We start from the raw sequence: 18,338 nt of genomic DNA, 5'->3' as shown, positions 1-18,338 counted from the left end.
ACCCACAATAACATACACTCCCATGGGCATGCACACACACACACACACACACACACACACACACACACACACACACACACCAATCTGAATTTATCCCAAGGAGATTTTTGTTGTTTTGAGATGCTGCATAGACCCGGCTGATCTCAGGTTGTGATGCTCCTGCCTTAGCCTCCTGGGTGTTGGAATTTCTGAGATGCCAGGCAGTTTGTTGACAAGGCTGCTTGGCCTGATGGAGACCATGCACTGATGGAAATATCTCTGTGGCTCTGATGGGGATGCTGCAGCAGATGGACCTGGTTGAAGTGGGAAATAGTCAAACCAAATGATTCTTCTGTCCATTCCAACTAGAAAGGAAGTCTACCAATTGTTGGTTGATGCTTAAAGAAAGCAAATGTTTTTGGGTTGTGTTTTCATATACTTTACAAATCACTCATAAAATGCTGGCCCGATACCGTGCTTGTGATGTGTAGGACTTGTGTGGTGCTTTGAGATGGTGTTCTCCAAGCCCTCCTCCTTGGGTGTCTTGTCAGGAAGGCAGAGGATGGCCTTGTGCCCCTGTAGGTCATCCCTGGTGGAGAGCTAGCTGCTCAGAACCCTCCTAGTGACAGTCTCTGTTCTGCTCTGCTTCTCCTCAAGGCAGTGGGGCCGAGTGCCTGGGGAGCAGGGGCCTGGGCACAGGCAGAGAGTGTGCTGTGCTGGTTCTCAGGGTCCAAATGAGTACAGGTAGGTGACCTTGAGGAGTTTCCCCAACAGGAGAAAGTGACGGAAGCGTCTCTGCAGAGGGTGCGCTGGCTTGAGAGACCACAGCTAGGACTTGATTGTGAGTGTGACAGTTGGGAGGATCTTACCATGACCTTTGAACCTACCCAGTCTGCCAGTGAACTACTACTGCTTGCTTCCCACCACCAAACTCCCCGTCTCCCATTCTCTTGGGACAGCAGAGTAGTCGCTGACCATGAGTCTGTTTCTCAACTCACCTGCTTCTGTCCCAGACTCTGCCTCGACTGACTTACCTTCTTTTGTCCCCAAGGCCAACCCTACTAGTAGCACCCCAAAACTCTGGTTACTGTTACTCCCCATCTTGCTCCCATTCTTGGCTACTCTGAGTTGTCGTTGAACTTCACCCTTCATTACCCGCTCTGTGTTTTCACAGTGTAAACCTGTCCGTGGTCCAGAGTTTAAGTCTGGGGCTCAGGGGCCTTTAAGATGCAGACTTCCAGACTCTTGACCTTGTGTCTTTTATTCATGGTGTCTTCTGTTGGCCACTGGATTCCAAGCTCCACCAGGAAAGGGTCCTTTCTCCCCTGTGTTTCATGCCATAGCATATACTCTGTAAGCTTTTATATGATCAAGTCAGAAATCTTTGGCAGGAGCTGGGGGTGTGATGGTGGTAAGTGATTTCCCTTTTCAACTGTGGGATGTGACACCATTACATGTGGCAGTGTTCCGGGAAGGGAGTTGTGTTGCTCCTTTCGGTGGCTATAAAAGTTGGTTATTCATGGATCAGGATGGAAGAGAAGCAGAAGCAAGAGCTGGTGCCTGTGTCCCCACGAGGCCCCCTTTAGAGGCTGTGTTTGCCAGCCCTTCCCAGGAAAAGGCTTGGTGGGCTGCAGGCTGGGAGAGGGGAGAGCAGGAAGGGCATGGGCTGGTTGTCAGCACTGAGCTTCCCCCTGGGCTGGGTCTGATTGGATGTCTCTGGTGGTGGTTGAGGTGGACCTCCCCTTTCTCTTCCTGTGTGTCTAAGCAGCAGTACCTGACTGCAGTGCAGGGGACACAGGCTCCTGATGGTCAGCAGTTAAGAAACGCAGCTGGCCTAGTAGGCCAGTAGGTCTGATGACCTCTGGTTTTGCCTCTGGCATCCTTTTCCTTCCCAGGTGATTGGGAGGAGGGGAAGGAGGCAATCTTTCCCATGGCCTCCATGCTCCGGGCATCTGCTCAGAAGGGAATTATGGGTAGAGGACTTTAAAGCTGCTAATTGCCTTCCTCTTGACTGGTAAATGATCTTGAGACAGCCAGGAGGCTATTACTTCAGCAGAACTGTGAAGTTCCTTGTCTTCCTTCTTTGCCTCTCCTTCCCCCCACTCCCACAACTCCAGTGTTAGAAGCCCTCATGTCCTGTTCGTGTCCCTTCATCAGGCTTTCACCAGCTCTTCCTCGGCTGCCCATGGCCACCAAACTGTCCTCCCTCTCTCCTGCTTTGATCAGTGTCCCATTGTAGTCCCTTTCCCTCTTTGAATGACTCCCAATCTCACCCTCCCATTGAGAGAATCCCCTTCCCAGTGTCCCCGCTCACCTCATTCTCTCCAATACTCAGTGCCCTGAGTTGACTTACCTTCTGCTGTCCCCAAGGCCAACCCCACAGGCAGCGCCCACAGATTCTGGTTACTGTTAACCCCCTCATCCTGCCCCTTTCTTGGCTGCTCTGGAATGTCATCAAACTCCACCTTTCCTTTTTACCCACTCTGTGCTTTTATAGTGTAAATCTCTGTCTGTATTCTCAGAGTTTAAGTCCAGGGCTCAGTATGGAGTCAGGCCTTTCTGATGCAGACTTCCAGACTCCAGCCTTGCCTAGGTATCTCATTGTGGGCATGTGTGTGGGAACTAACTCTCTGAAAGCACCAGGTTCAGTCTCAACGGTATGGCTTCACACCAGGCTCGGGACTGTATGGCTTCACACACACCATTTCTAGCTAGAATGTCTACCCTCTTCCTTCTCAGCTTGCTAATTTTGATGATCACTAAAGATGCCATTCCTTTGCCTCTTCCAGGAAGCCAGCTATATCAGGTTCCCCCCCCCCCCGTGGCAGGGATGGGGAGAGTGGGCAGAACTTAGAGTGCATCCCATGATAAATGCTCTAGGGGCTCCCTTAAGCCAAGAACTTCTCTAAAGATGGGACTGTATCTGTCCTGCCAGCCTCTGTGAAAATGTATAGGTGTTTAATAAATGGCTGGCATTTTTGCCTTTCATTGCTAAATTTTCAAATCCATACACACCACTTTCTGTTTGAGGCAGTTGCTTGGTGAACAAAATCTATAATAAAGAAGTATTAGGGTTAGGAGATGGTGCAGTCAGTAAAGGACGAGAAACTAAGTTGATATCTAAGCACACACAGGGCAGTGGTGACATCCACCTTTAATCCCAGCACTCGGGAGGCAAAGGCGGGTGAATCTCTGAAAGTTTGAGGTCAGCCTGGTCTACAGAGGGAGTTCCAGGACAGCCTCCAAAGCTACACAGAGAAACCCTGTCTCCCAGTGATGAGGGAGCTAAGCTCAGTGGCACTCATTCATACCACCAGCCCTGGGGTACTCAGAGACAGGCAGATCCCTGGAGATCATTGACCAGGCAGCCCAGCTGAATGAATGAGCTCCAAGTTCAGTAAGAGAAACTGTTTCAAAATATAAGGTAGAGAGCTATTGGGAAGATTCCTGACAATGTCTGGCCTCCACATGCAGAGGTACTCCTATGCCTGTGTGCCATACATGCACACATGCAGACATTTCTACATCCACAAGAATATGTATATATGCCACTTACATATGCACAAAGTCCTTTCTGTAGAAGAAGGGAACATTGGCTACAGACCAGAGATCCATGGTCTCCATGCCCATGGCTTCAGGGGCTTCGTTGACTGTCACTTCTAGAACCCCAATAATGTTACAGGTATATTTCCTACCACACCTGAGAATTTTTGAAGTCACTGGAGGGACTTATTCCTCCACTGCATATACATAGCCATGGTCTCAGGTGTTTAGAATTTTATATATAAGCTGCTATTAGAAAGTCAATGACAGAGGATGGTCAGGCATGCAGCTCAGATCATGCTACAGTATATGAAGGAGGCTGCCAGGAGAGTCTGGACCTCTAGCATGCCCTGGCCTCTGCTGTGGTCCAAAAATATGTCTCCAAATACTCATGACTCATTTCTGACTCTCATGACCTGAACTCCTCCAGGTGATGATCTCCAGACTGTCTTGTGGAGCCACTCTTCACAAATGCAGGATTCTAGTGAGATTCTAGGCCCAATCATTCTCCAGACGAGTTAGGCCTCACGTCTCACTTGGTATCTGTCTTAGGTAGGGTTATCACTGTGATGAAACACCATGATCAAAGTTGGGGAGAAAGGGGTTTATTTGGCTTAAACTTCCATATCTTAGTCCATCGTTGAAGGAAGTCAGGACAGGAACTCAAACAGGGCTCCTGAGAGCAGAAGTTAATACAAAGACCATGGAGAGGTGCTGCTTACAGACCTAGTCCTTATGGCTAGCTCAGCCTGCTTTCTTCTAGATCCCAGGACAACCAGCCCAGGGATGGAACCACTCACAATGGGCTGGGCCCTTCCAATTAGTGATTGACCACTAATTAAGAACATATCTTATGGGGGACATTTTCTCAGTTGAAGTTCCCTCCTTTCAGATGACACTAGTGTGTGTCAAGTTGACATAAAACTAGTCAGGACAGTGTCTATTTTTAAGAAAAAGGTAAAAGACCCACATTACTCAGTATCTTTCCTCCAGATAAGGGTACCTGGGCATCATGGCCTGCAGGGAGTCTTCTTGCTTGAGCACTTGGGCTCTCTGAGCTGAAGGTGGGACTTTAAGTTATGATGACTAATGAGACAGTATCTAACATAAAGCCTTCTGTGGTTTGCCTGATAGGGTGAATAACAGTATTCCAGGGAAAGGGCTGCTCTGCCCCTTTCACTGTAGGACTGAAAGGCTAAGGGAACAGCTGACCATGGTCCTGGCAAACACTGAGGCCTTGGCCAGACCTGCTGCTCCTGATAACATTTTTCTTAGGCTTAGGGATCTTCCCAAAGATGAATGAGTAGGATGAGTGGAAAGCTTCCTCGGTGCTTGCCTGAAGGCATTACCTGGGGTGGGAAGTAAATGACTTATCTTTGCGACTTTTGAGTTCAGGATGGAGGGAAGGCTGAGGACCCATCTGCAGGAGAATGTACAGAGACAGCATCAGGCATCTGGGACCCTGAGATGAGGATAGAATCTGGGCTGAATATTTCTCTTTCCTTAAGTTTACACATTTCCAGTTCAATGTTTAATGTGATCACAGTTCTCTCTCTCTCTCTCTCTCTCTCTCTCTCTCTCTCTCTCTCTCTCTCTCTCTCGTTTCTTCTCATGTGTATGTGTGTGTGTGTGTGTGTGCATTTGTGAGTATGTGCACATGTGGTGTGTGTGTACATGAATGTGTATGGATAGTTACACCTGTGCAAGCCTGTGTAGAGAGAGTTTTGCACAGAGGGAGAGCTCGGGTGTCCTACTCTATCGCTCTTCTTATTCCTTTGACACAAGGTCTCTCCTCCTGAACCTGGAGCTAGACTGACAGCCAGCAAGCCCCAGTGAGCACCTCGTCTCCACCACTCATAGCACTATGGTACTGGAGTTATATGTGTGTGCACACGACCACGCCCAGCTGTATATGTGGCTGCTGGAATCCGAACCTGGGTCCTCATGCTTGCTCGGCAGGTGCTCTCACTCACTGAGCCATCTCTTCAACTAGTAAATGGTTGACCACAGTACTTCATTCCCCTTAATTTTGAAGTGTCTCTAAGGTGAGTGACTCCTGGCCTGGATGGGTTCTGGTGACCCGAGAGGAACTCTCGTTGCTAGGGCTAGTTGTCAATAGCTGCTTCCAAGCCTGAGGGTCATGAAAACACTCCAGCAGGAACAGAGAGCTGGAAAATCCTTTCCATATGGCCAAATGGGAAGGAGTTGCATCCCAGGCCAGTGCCAGCTGAAATGCTGCCCTAGAGTGGCCACAAGCTGTTGTCAAAAACAGAAGGCCTGGCTCCAATTTCCCCAAACCAAAATCCAGTCCAGTACTCAAAGAGCCAGCTGTTGGGGCCCCTTGAGGTGATATCTCAGGGCCAGAGTGACCTCCGCTGCCCTACCTGCTAGGACAGCCAGAGTCTTGCGCAGATGTCTCCGCTTACCTTTGACCAGAGGAAATCTCTTCCCTGTGCACAGCCCCAGAATGTGCCTTACTTTGTCTTCATGGCCAAAGACGACTGAATGTGCTGTCCGCATTGCAGTTACCAAGAATTGGTGTGGAGCAAGTTAAACAGATGTTGCTCTTGGTGCTGATGGTGTCGCTAGGTGGAACAGCACCGACTCTTCAACACTAGAAGACAAAACCAAAACAAAGCATACACACATACAAAAAGCCAGTGTTCACTCTTAAGGAATTCATGTCATGTGCACACACACCCTTATCCCTCGAACTTAAGGGGGATAAAATGGCCTCGTGGATGCTTTGGTAGCAGAGACATAGAAACACACAAATATATAACACACAATGTATAATCTTTGAGTAAGAGATCCATCAGAATAAAATGGAGGAAAGGGACTGGAGTTTCCATTTGGAGGGTAGGTATCTAGGAGATATGGTCTTTCAACTTAGAACAGTTGGGGGATGAGGAAACAGCTCTTGCTCTAGGAAAGAGGGAGAGCAGAGGTAGAGGCAGTGGGGGCTGTTGTGGGCAGAAATAGCTCCCAGCAGGTGGGAGCAGGGGCTTAGGGGTCATGTGGTGGTTCCAGTCTCCCTCTGGGGTTCATGTATGTCACTTGGGATGCCTGACCTGATTTATATGTCACTCCACCACCCCAAACATTCCGTGTCTTAATCCACAATATGCTATTACATGGAAACTGAGAGAGGGATGCTAGTCAGCTGTCCTTGAGTGACCCTCCAGGTGGGGCCAGTATAACCCCAAGGCTCCTGAAGTGAAGACAAGAATCAAGGAGGTTTCAGTGATTCCCTGGGATGAGCCCCATGGTCACTGCTGCCTGGATCAGGAAGGTCAGGGAATTCAGGAGGCCCCCGGGGTATGCAGAACAAGGAAGTGGACAACACCTTCCCTCTAAGTTCAGAGAGCCCTGTTTCAGAGCCAACTTCTGGAAGTCTGACACAAGTGTGTGCTGTTTTAAACTGAGGACTGTGTAGCAATGTGTTACATGAAGTAACAGTTGTGATATGAAAGCCTGTCTCTATAATGGAAACATAAAACTCTCATATACATATATGTATATATATGGGAAAATTGTGGAATATAAATAACTTGAAAAATCTTGTCAAAATTAATTCTGAGATTTTACAAGCCAGTTTTGCTAGAGAAGGGCAGGGGTGAGTCTCCCTTCATCATTCTCTCTGTCCCTTTCTTTCTCTCCTCTCCTCTCCTACCAGGCAAGTGCAAGTGGTCTCCTCTCTCTCTCTCTCTCTCTCTCTCTCTCTCTCTCTCTCTCTCTCTCTCTCTCTCTCTCTCTCTCTCTCTCTCTCTGACCTCCTCATGTCCCCCTCCCTCTCCCCCTTCCTCTTTGTCCCACTTCTTTCCTCCCTCTCTAGTAGCCTAGGTTGGCCTGGATCTTCTGACCTAAGCCTCCTGAGTGCTGGGATTACAGTGTGAGCCACCACACCTCAGTGGATTGTCTTTCTTTACTATCAAGTCCTCGCTGTCTAGATAAATACCTAGATATCTTAACAAAATAAGAAAACAAAACGAAACAAAAACGTAGCTGCTTTTCCAGGAAGTCATCATGAGTGGAAGCACATCGCCCTAACTGGATGGCCAAACCTTGCATTTTCTTTTGGAAATGGGAGTCTTGGTTAGAATTTAGGTTGAGATGAAACAAAAACCATGATTTAAACCCTAATGTGAAAACTTAAGACAGGCAGATTCTCCAAAATCTGATGCTTTTGAATTGTCGCCCGTCGGTGCCACAGGTGGGAAATTTCCCATCTGTCCTCATGTGATGGTGTGGCAGTCAAAATATAGGCAGCATGCTTAGATGATGAAGTTCCCCTCAGACCTGGGAGGTGGCATGGGATTTGTGTTTAGCACTGGGTCACAATCCCAAGGCACTTCAGTGTGTACTTAAAGGGATCCCTGAATCTGAAACATACCTGGCATTTGGAACTGCCAGAGTGTTTGGTAAGGGGTCATCCATCCCTGTACTTCGCGCCATTGGAACTTGTCAGTAGCTACATGTAGCTAACATGTTAGCCTGCCCTTGGCCTGCCTGCCAAAGCTCGTTTCTAAGTTTGTCTACCTAACTTTGATGTACTTTTTCTTTTCCTTCCTCCTCCTCTTGTATAATCTTACTAGCCTGAAACTCCTTGTGTAGATCAGGCTGGCTTTGAACTCACAGAGATTTACCTGTCTCTGTCTTCCCTACAAGCATTAACAGTGTGAGCCACTATGCTTGCCTCATTAAGACTTGTTAATATCCGAGATAAATAAAAATAGTCTTTTTTAATGAAACTCGGTTTGGGAAATTGTGGTGTTAATTACTAATAAATTCCTAAAGTGATTGGCACAGCATCTTCTAGAAGCAAGGCTATATCTATTGTTTATCTATTTCCCCACTCATCCTCTGGTCCCATCTTTGCTGAAATACCTGTATGCACCTGGTTGTGGGAGACAAAAGGAGGAGAGCTGACCTTCCCCAGGTGAGCCAACATCCTAGCTGGGAAGGCAGGCAAGGGAGAAGGTGAGGCGGAGTTGAGATGATTTGATTGTAAGAGGAGCCCCTGTCAGTTTCCCAAGCAGCATGCTGCACAGGAAAGGGGCCGTTGAGACACTAGGGGATGTTGGCAAATAGATACCAAGAACTGGGCTTGGGATCGTATTTCTGTGGGCCACTTTTTGGTAACTTTTCCATTAATTTTTCTCCCATAGAAACTGATATCCTAGTTTATGAACTTGTACACGCAATAGCTTAGATATCACTGGTTTTAAAGCTCCATGACAGTTTTTCATGAAGGACCAGAGAGTGAATGTCTCATTTTTAAGGGCTCTATCTGTCATTCTTATCTAGCTCTGCCATCATAGCATGGGGGGAAAAAAACAAAGCATAGGTAATATGGAAATGATTAAACATAGTTTTGTCCCAATAAAACTTTATTGACAAAAGAGAGCAGCCACTGGGTGTGGCCCTGCAGCTGAGGCTTACTGAGCCTTGTTCTAGAACAGTTAGTGTAAGTATCATTGTTTGGAGTTTTCCCCAGAGTGAGCCTGTAGGTTTTAGTAGCTTCTCAGGTTGAGCCATTAATGCCTGGGAGTTGGGTGAATTTCCAAGAGTCTTCTAGAACCCCACAAAGAAATGATAGCAGTCGGGATTCGTAATGGGAACTCAGATTGATTCAATTTTCCAGCATTTCACATCCTGGTTAATATTTAACAGACCTCTGAGATTCCAGATCTAATCCATCTTTAGGTCATTATTGCACAGGAATCCAACAAGAAAACCACACTAATCCAGTCTCGGCAGAGGGCTTGACACTGAGTGAGTGTGTGTGCTTTAACTCGAAGGCTTTTGAAAAATAGGAATGGAGATGATTGGTTTGGAGCTGTTGGGAAGAAGTGTGGGGAATATTTGAACGGGTGACCTGTTGGAAGCCTAGAGCACAAGAAGAAGCCAGGAACAGCTGGTTAGTATAAAACAAAGGCTGTGTGAAAGGAAGTCCCAAGTGCAGATTAGGAAAAAGAATGTATCTTGACATCTTAAAGCAGTAAGCCAGGAAAATCTGTCTTTAATAGCAGATTCTGTGGGAAAAGTCGCTACACTCAGAGGTTTGAGCAATCACTCAGAGCAAAACAGTACAGTTCGTAAAGGATGGGTCTTCCAAGAGCACATTCTAAAACCTATGGTGTGGTAGGGTATTAAAGGACTTAAAAAATATCTTGCCAGGAAAACACGGGGAAGTCATCTGAGTCACCTCTCCTGGCCTTATGTGACCACAAGGTGTATGTTTCTTGGCTGATAATGGAGAAGTGGAAAAGTGAATGGCTTTGAGAAAATAATTTTTTTTGAGTAAAACTTTAAAAATGAGAAGCAGATGAAGTGTCAGATGACTCTGAGTGGCCTGAACTATTTTCTCTAGGAACAGATGAAGAGTGAAGCCTGTGGTCTCTGGAGACCCTGGGCCTGGCACTGTGGGGTTTATTTGATCTAGCTTCCCAGCAGGCTCTGGGCTGTTGCATTTAGGGGTGGAATGGAGGAAAAGATGGAAGTGTGAGAGTTGATAGCTTCCTGGAAGAAGCTGTAGGAGGAGGCTACCATTATTCTAAGCAAAAATAATTTAAGCCTAGTCTTGGGCTTCGAATCTTGGATAAGGACTTTGTCTTAGATGGGACACGTGACTTGGGGACAGGCTCCACGTCCTGTCTTGTGGAACCAGAGCCTCAGTGTCTCGCCAGTCATTGAATCTCTGTCTTGAAGCGATCAAACAGATCTGCTCCACACACTTTTGGATTCTTTCTTCCTCTTTAATGTTAGTTACAGCTTCACAAAACTCAAAACTTCTTCTTGTAAAAATTGTGGATCTTTACCCAAAAGATGTTTAAACCAAGTGAATGTGGCTGGGAGTTGAGTTCTCTTTCCCACTGGACAAAGCTTTCTAATGAAGGGAATATGGTAAGGAAGCATCGAGACTGTGTTTCATTAAGCTTTGATGCTTTTCGTAGCTTTGCCAGAAATCTTTGTTTTCTGGAAAGTTTTCTAATGGGGTGTTACTTTCCACCACTACTACACATACCCGAGATAACTTGTAAAGAGATAGAGTTTATAATTTTGGCTCATAGTTTCAGAAGAATTGGTGACCCTATTGCTGTGGGTCTATGGAGTGTTAGTGCTGGAGCATGTGGTGAGACACGAGCACTTCAAGACAGAAGCAAAAGAAGATACTGTAGTTCCCAAATCCCTTTGAGGGCACATTGCCAATGACCTGAACAGCAGCCACTAGGCCCTATCTCTTAATAGGTGCAGTCACATCCTAGTGTCACCTCAGTCTGGGAACAAGCCTTAAGGTATGTATGTATCTTTAGAATACCTTTGGGATACACTTACCCAAACCATGGCAGGAAGTGCATAGTTTTTTATAGAACTCTCTCTCTATCCTCCTCCCCTCCCATGTATGTATGTATATGTACATGTATGTGTGTGGGCATACATAGGCCAAAGGGTCAGTGTCAGGTGTCTTCTTCAATCTCTACCTTATTTTGGCAAGGATCTCTCACTGAGTCTAGAGCTAACTGGTTTATTGAGTCAGCTAAACTGCTTACCATCAAGTCCAGGGGTCCTCCTGCCTCTGCATCCCCAGGGCTCGGATTTGCAGGTGCATGTTGACATGTTCAGTTCTTTTGGGGGTTGCTTGGGAATCTGAACTCAGGTCCTTAAGCTTGTGAGGCAAGCACTTTATCTACTGGGCCATCTCTGCAGCATCCAAAATCTCTTTCTTACCTTGTGTAGACAATAGCCTAGTCAGGGGAGATAGCATAGCAAGAGCAAATTAATATCTAAACAGGTCCTAAGTAAACTATTTTCATTGTAAAACTCTTAGAGTCTTTAACACTATTTGAGAATAAAAAACCAATTCTTTATCTTAAATCTGACCACTAACTCTTGATACCAGTATACTCAGATAGTTGCTGTTGAAAATGTAACATGCCCACCCCATCCAGCATCTCTCATTCACCAGGTTCTAGTCTGCCCACTGCATTGTCACCATCATCACATCCGGTCAAAGGACCACCTTTAGGGTCCCATCATGACTATTTGGTCCTACTGTCAAACTCCTGCTTCCTCTTACTCACCCCTCTCCCTATTCTTCAAACTGTACTTTCTTTGGAGTAACTAGTAAACTTTTTTCCTCACTGTTACAGATCCGTGAGGGGTATCTGCACTCAGCTGTTTTTAGCCACCCTGCCCTCATGGCTCCCTGAGTTTTCTTCCCTTCCAACCCTCTATTCCAGCCAGATTGGCCACACTGTTTGTCCCTTCTACATCTGTCTCCCATTCCCATCTCAAGAGCTGGGAATCAGGCCCTCTTCCTCCCTCACCTGCGCATGCTCGTTATTGATATGTGTAGGCCTTTCTGAGAACTCCCCCAGGCTTCCACTCCAGTTTAATATCCTCAGACACACCCGAGCATGCTGTAATCTAAAATAGAAGCCTTCACGCCTACTGTATTTTCCGTTGTGCTTTTCTTACTCATTCAGTCTGTATGGATCAATCAATTCATTTGTCCATTCTTATATTTCATTTGTCCATATATTTCTTACTTAGTTCAGTTGCTTTCAGAATATGTGGCCTTAGTAACAAGGGCCTTGGTGGATCGCTTGATCTTGATCTATGTTATTGGGCTCACATGGGCCAGTAGGACTGTTGGGTATTGAATCAAGGGAAGAGCCAGATTTGTGACTGTTTTGAGCCTGAGTCTCCAAACCAAATCATATTGTAGATGTTTTTCAACAGTGCTGTGAGTTTTCTTTAAAAAAAAAAAAAACAACTTCCTGTATCACCCAAGGCTTGCCATTCCACACCTAAGATTTGTCTTGTTTTATGTCTGGTGGAAAGACTTCAGTGGTAACTTTTCATTGAGAAGACAACACTGGAAGGCAGCAATAAGCCAGCAGGTCCATAGTGATGGCCTGTGCCATCACTTGCTTCCTTCCTTCTGCCTTGGTTACCAGGCACATATTCAGCATAAGAAGAAAGAGACTTTCTCATCCATTTGTAATACAGAGGTTCCCACTTAGGTGTGGGTGTAGCTTCCAAGATGCCCTGCAAGGAGCCAGAACCCATGGCTCTCATCAAACCATGGCTGTTAGCAAACCCTATACAAACGATAGTTTTTTCCTTTTGCATACCTAGTTATGATAAGTTTAACTTATAAACCTATACAGTAGTAACTAATAATAAAATAGGCTGGTTATGACAAAATTCTGACTTGTTTGGATGTGGTTCTCGGGTTATCTGATTGTCCCTTTGAGTGTTTATGCTTTGTATTTAGCTTCTTAGCACATTACCAACATCGATACTACTGTGGTTGGGGCCACAATTAAGGATAATAAGGGTCACTTGAACACAAGCACTGGGAACACCTTGATAGTTTATCTGGTGAAGTGACTACAAGTTGACAGCAGGTGGGTGCAATACAGAATGTGGAAAGTCTGGAAGAGGGAGTGAGCCGGGTTGGGTGTCCTCACACTGCTCATTCTGTATAACCCAAAACTATATAACCTATCTACAGCAAGCCTATATAACCTAAGACTATGTAACCTGTATACACACTCTGCATAACCTGACTATATAGCCTATCTACAGCATTCTGTATAACCTAAGACTATATAACCTATGTACACCACTCTCTATAACCTAAAGTTTTATAACCTATGTTTACCATTCTGTGTAGCCTAAGACTATATAACCTATGTACACCACTCTGTATAATCTAAGACTATATAACCTATCAACACCACTCTCTGTAACATAAGGCCTTACAACCTACGAAATTGGTTCTGGAATTATTCAGTTAAGGCAGAACTGAGAATAGAAGGGGTCCATATTCAGGGCTGTCTAATATTCCAGGGGTCCTTTAGGGCATGTCATATGACGAAAGCAGCTTTCATTCCCTACAAGTGTAGCATCCCCGTAAGTAATATTCCTGTAAAAACAGAGTGAAGAAAATGGGAGCTTAAGTCTGCTAACAAATGAGCTTCCTGTGTGCTGGATCCTGAAGGTAACAGCTTGTTGGTGTGATTGCTGAGTCACTTTTAAATGTCAGTCATTGCTGCATAATTTAGATGTAGAAAAATTCTCCCCTTTTTAATATGCCGCTGTGTTGTAAGTGCATATAGTTGCGTGACTACTACATAATCCACATATGAGTATCTGTCTGCTGAAGATCCCTTGTCTTCCTTTGCCTCCCTTCCCTCATCTGTAGAGAGGGGGGGTTGGTAACTGGAGCTAGAGATGACTAGCTGTTATCACATATATAGTGTTGAGAGCAGCTGCTGTGGTCATTGTTAACATTGCACCTAAAAACCTGTTTCTCGCGTTTGTCACACGCCAGTGTGGGAGCTGGACAACTGTTCATTTCCTTCTCTGCCCTTTAAGAAGAAATGATTCTTGTTCATATAACAAGAAGTGGCTATCTGATAACTCTTGGCTAACCTCAGGTGGCCAGGACCCTCAGAGGAGTGTGTTTATATTTCCATCCATTGATTCAGGTCACATGTTTTTAAAGCTCACTGTGTCCCTGGTGTATCATACTTAGTTCTTAGACTCACGGAGGCAGGTGAGGGAGCTGTGGTCTCTGTGATGCCCTCTCTTCTCTTAGCCAGTTTCCTCCATTAGAAGGGTTGAGTTACAAGTTTGATGAAATGCTAGAGCTACGAGTTTGGGAGTTTTTTCCTTCTTTTTATGTTGCCCTTTTGACTAGCTTTCACACTGACTAGCCTGGGCTAGCCTTGAACTCAAGATCTTCTTACCCCTGCCACTGAAAGCTGGACGCCTACTACACTCTCTGTTTGGAAGTTTTGACAAAAATATTTTTGAATGTTTTTCTTTTTTATTACTATTTCCATTCAAAAATTGTTTCTTTGAGCAATGCTTTTGCAACTTTATTTTTGAAATTTCCTCATAAAGCAGTAAACTCTCACCCACAGTTTCACTTTTCATGGTTAAAGGAACCCGTGGCTAATGTCATCCAGAAATATGAAAAAGGAATTTCTAGAAATAAGTGATATTTTATATTGCATGCCAAATTAATGCAAATCACCCCTTTGCCTAGGGTATCCAGGCTATATATGTTACCCTCCTGTTAGTTGCTTAGCAGGTATCTGGGTTGTCAGAATTTGGCACTATCTGTAGTTTGGACACCCATTGTTCTTGGTCAAGAACAAACTAATGTAAGTGACCATTTGTCAACAGACTTGACCTTGTTTGTGTCTTGGGGCTTGAGCTTAAGTTTGATCTTAGGGAACAGTGAGCATACATACAAACTACAAGCAGGCTCCACCCATCCACTAAGAACTAAGTTGTCCTGGTTCTATTCATGTGTCAACATGATCACTAAAGAAGCCTGGTTTCTCTCTCTCTCTCTCTCTCTCTCTCTCTCTCTCTCTCTCTCTCTCTCTCTCTCTCTCTCTCTCTCTCTCTCTCTCTCTCATTTCAGTCTTGATTTAAGAATTACCTCAAGGGGAACAAGGAATTTTTGTTGTACTAAGCATTTTCTGTAGGTTGTATATAATGTCCATAAACTTCAGATTGTGACTTATAAAATATAAGATATACCTCCAGAGAGTATGGTGGGGAGATGAAGGATCCGTCCTGAATGCATATAACCTTCACCTTTTTTCTCCCATCATTTAAGAGTCCTTGATACCATCTTACCAAGGTAACTAATTCTCAAGAGCTTCAAGTATGAGGATCCACACGTGCCAGCAACTGCACTTTTAATAAGATACATATAATGCAAGAAACCACCTGCACTGAGCATGTCCAGCCTCTCCTTGGTGGTATTCTGAAAGCAGTGCAGTATAACAATGATTTCCATGGGCCTTGCTTGTTAGCTATTACATGTTGTCTGGAGATGATGGACAGCTCTGGGGAGGCTGTGTCTAGGTTATTCAAATACTCCATTGTACTGCTAAAGGAACTTGAGTGGCTGTGCACTTGGGTATCCATGGGGAGCCTGGAACCAGTCTCCCAAGAATGACCCCACTGCCACTGTCCTTTTCAATGTCTGAATTCAGGAAAGAGTTCCCTGAGGAGGAAGCGAGGCAGTCTGGGGAAGAAACCTGAAGGCATCTTGAGAACTGTCTGGGAGTCTGGAGGAAGTGCCTGAGGCTCTATGGAACTAAGAACCTGTTTTTCTTGCTTCTGGGCATCCTGGGAGGAGACTGAGAAATACCCAGAGCTTAGAGCCAGGTCCTGTGACAGGGAACACTCCTCATCTCTGGAACAGGGACCATCAGGGGCCCATACTCAGCTTATGAGTGGTAGCTGCCACTGGGGTAATTCAGTAGTGTGAGAATAAACACAAGCCTTTAGAAGCCCTGCCCTAGAGCTAGACCTCGCCCTTTCCACAGGTGCACTTAGTGTAGACTAGGCCTCCGAGTCAGGCCAGGGCCTTTGCACAGAGACAGAGGCCAAGTGAAGGCGAGGACCCTGAGAACGATTGGGTGCCCTGGAGGCAGACAAGAGCTCCCTCCTGCCCTGACTTTCAGCTCTGTCTCTTCTCATTCTTATTTACTACATGAGTGCCTACATGTAGGTATGTGCACCTCATTGTGTGGCTGGAACCCCCAGAGCCCAGGGTGTCAGGTCCCCTGGAACTGGAGTTACAGGTGCTTGTGAGCCACCTGATGAGGTGATGGGAAAGGAGCCCTAGTAGTCTTCAGGGACAGAAAGGCTCTGAGCCAGAGATTCGCCCCTCCCCTTCCTTTCTGTACTGACCACGCTGGGCACTCTTTAGTGCCCCATTTTGTTTTCTTTTTCTAGACCCCACACACACACTTTTCTCTCTTTGAGTAGATTTTTCAGTTCCAATCTGTCGCTACACTTGCATTCACTCTTTTATTTCTCCCACATTATCCCCACTGCAGGGAGCTGACCTCCCCCCACCGCTCCGCCCCCATGAAGGTGCCATAAGTGTTGAGGAAGTGTCTTTGTCCGGGGACCAGGTCTTTGAGCACAACTGCATTCCTTCAACAAAAGAGTGACTTGTCAGCTTTCAGACGCCTTCCTGGTACTCAGGCTCCACTAGGAATTTCTTCTACCTCAGCCTGCACTTACACAGCCCAAGGGGTCTTGTGCACACCAAGTTTCCTGGCCTCTGTTCTCGAGGCTCTGGAGGGAGGTGGCAGATACAGACGTGCCATCTGGGCAGAGATGATTGTCCCTCTCTCCTGCCTGCGGCTTCTCAGACTTCTCCTTCCCTTTCTCTTCATCCTTCGGCCTCTCTTGGTCTTTCCCATCTTTGGCACTCCCCCTCTGAAGCATCCACATTCCTCTATAGTTAAGGATGCTGGGAAGGAGCCCCAGGGGGAAAGGCAGTCTCTAATTGGTCTAGCCCACTTTATAAGGCCTCCAAAACATTTTAGTAATAAACACATTTGTGGGGAAAGAGAGAACATGATTTAAAATATATATATATACACAAAGAACAGTCTGTTTAACTCTGGAGTTCATAAACACGGCAGCCGTCTTTGTGGCTTCAGGTAATGAGTTAATGGTGGTCTGAATTTCACCACATGGTAGGGATAATTATTTTGCCTTGTAGAAACTTCACATGAACTGAGTAACTGCCACCCCTTCACCCAGCACGGGATGGCTCCTTCATGTGCTGTGTCCTGCCTCTGGTTCTGGAAATGAGTCCCATTCTCTGGACACTAGCACACTTCTACCATGAGTTGACACCGGCTCTGGCCTCCACATGGCGGGGCATCTCCAGCCTTCCACCCAACTGCAGGGCACTCGGTGCTCAAGTGAACTCCTTCCCAATGATTTCAAAAGATGACACGAGGAAGTGATGGAGAGACTTGCCATGAAATAGGTAGAGGTAGCTCAGGAGCCTACAACAAGAGTGCCCCAGCACTAGGGGCCCGCTCTCTGCTTTCCTCTGCATCTTGGGGCAGGAGCCTTGCTGAGTCAGCGCCTCTCCCTTCCTGGTGGAGCTACCAGAATGCCACATAGTCTGTCATTTCAAATGTGAGCAGTGATTCTCCCAGTCCAGCCACCTCTCATTGCACACGACACCTTGTCACACTGGATACACGGGGCATATATGTTGACAGTCACTCTAGTCTAGGACCTTCTAGTCCAGGCGTGCTGTTCCTATATTCTCTAACCTTTGAAGAAAGTATGTGTTCAAGATTGTCCCACCCTGGACTCAGTGCTCAGAGACAATTCACTAAATTGCACACTCTGGAAGCCTTAGGTGTCCTGTTCTAACCTCTGCATGCTCAGCACCTCCCTTTCTCTAAGGAATCCAGCCAGCATTGACAGTGCCTCTTGGATGTGACACCCAACTCCTAAGGAGGCTATCTGCCCTTTCTAGCTTGGTGTGTTTAAGAGAAAGTCTGTGGACTGAGGTGGCTGCTTTTACTCCTGTGTCTGCACCTTGTGACTGCAGCCAAGGGTTGGGCAGTGTTTTATATCATTTGCTGTTGCCTTCCTTAGACCTCAAAGTAAGAGCTTTGTTCTCTCTCTCTTTTCCAGAGAGTTCAGGTGGATAACTTGGAAGACAAGAAAGCTGAACAGTCGGTGATGAAGGCGTCCCCATCTGAGGCCATGATTTAATCGTTACGGTGGGTCTTTGGGGGGAAGACACACACATTTTGGAGGATAACACAGTACAGGGGTGGTCTGTTTGTGAGAACACAGTGAAGGGTATCCCTGTCTAACATCCAACCAAATAGCTCTGAGAAGTGTAAACCACTCCTGGGATGAGCACATGTCCCCAGCTTACAGGGACATGGAGTTCTCGGCAGTCCTGTGTCCTGCTATTCCCATGGAAACTGCCAGGAAAGGGAGGTTAA

The 18,338-nt window shown here is 46.1% G+C and overlaps 1 protein-coding gene across 2 annotated transcripts in view; it reads left to right on the top strand.

Annotated features, from left to right (window-relative positions):
* Svil (supervillin) overlaps positions 1 to 18,338 on the top strand; it is a 193,409-nt gene that overhangs the window by 37,900 nt on the left and 137,171 nt on the right. For both annotated transcript variants that reach the window (XM_021236005.2, XM_021236006.2), the window contains exon 2: positions 18,019 to 18,107. The gene's annotated coding sequence lies outside the window, so the exon portion shown is untranslated. The remainder of the gene's footprint in view (positions 1 to 18,018; positions 18,108 to 18,338) is intronic.

This window comes from Mesocricetus auratus, unplaced genomic scaffold (genome assembly GCF_017639785.1).
Source record: "Mesocricetus auratus isolate SY011 unplaced genomic scaffold, BCM_Maur_2.0 Super-Scaffold_100013, whole genome shotgun sequence".
NCBI classification, from domain to species: Eukaryota; Metazoa; Chordata; class Mammalia; order Rodentia; family Cricetidae; genus Mesocricetus; species Mesocricetus auratus.
This window is presented reverse-complemented; position numbering and strand designations above follow the sequence as displayed.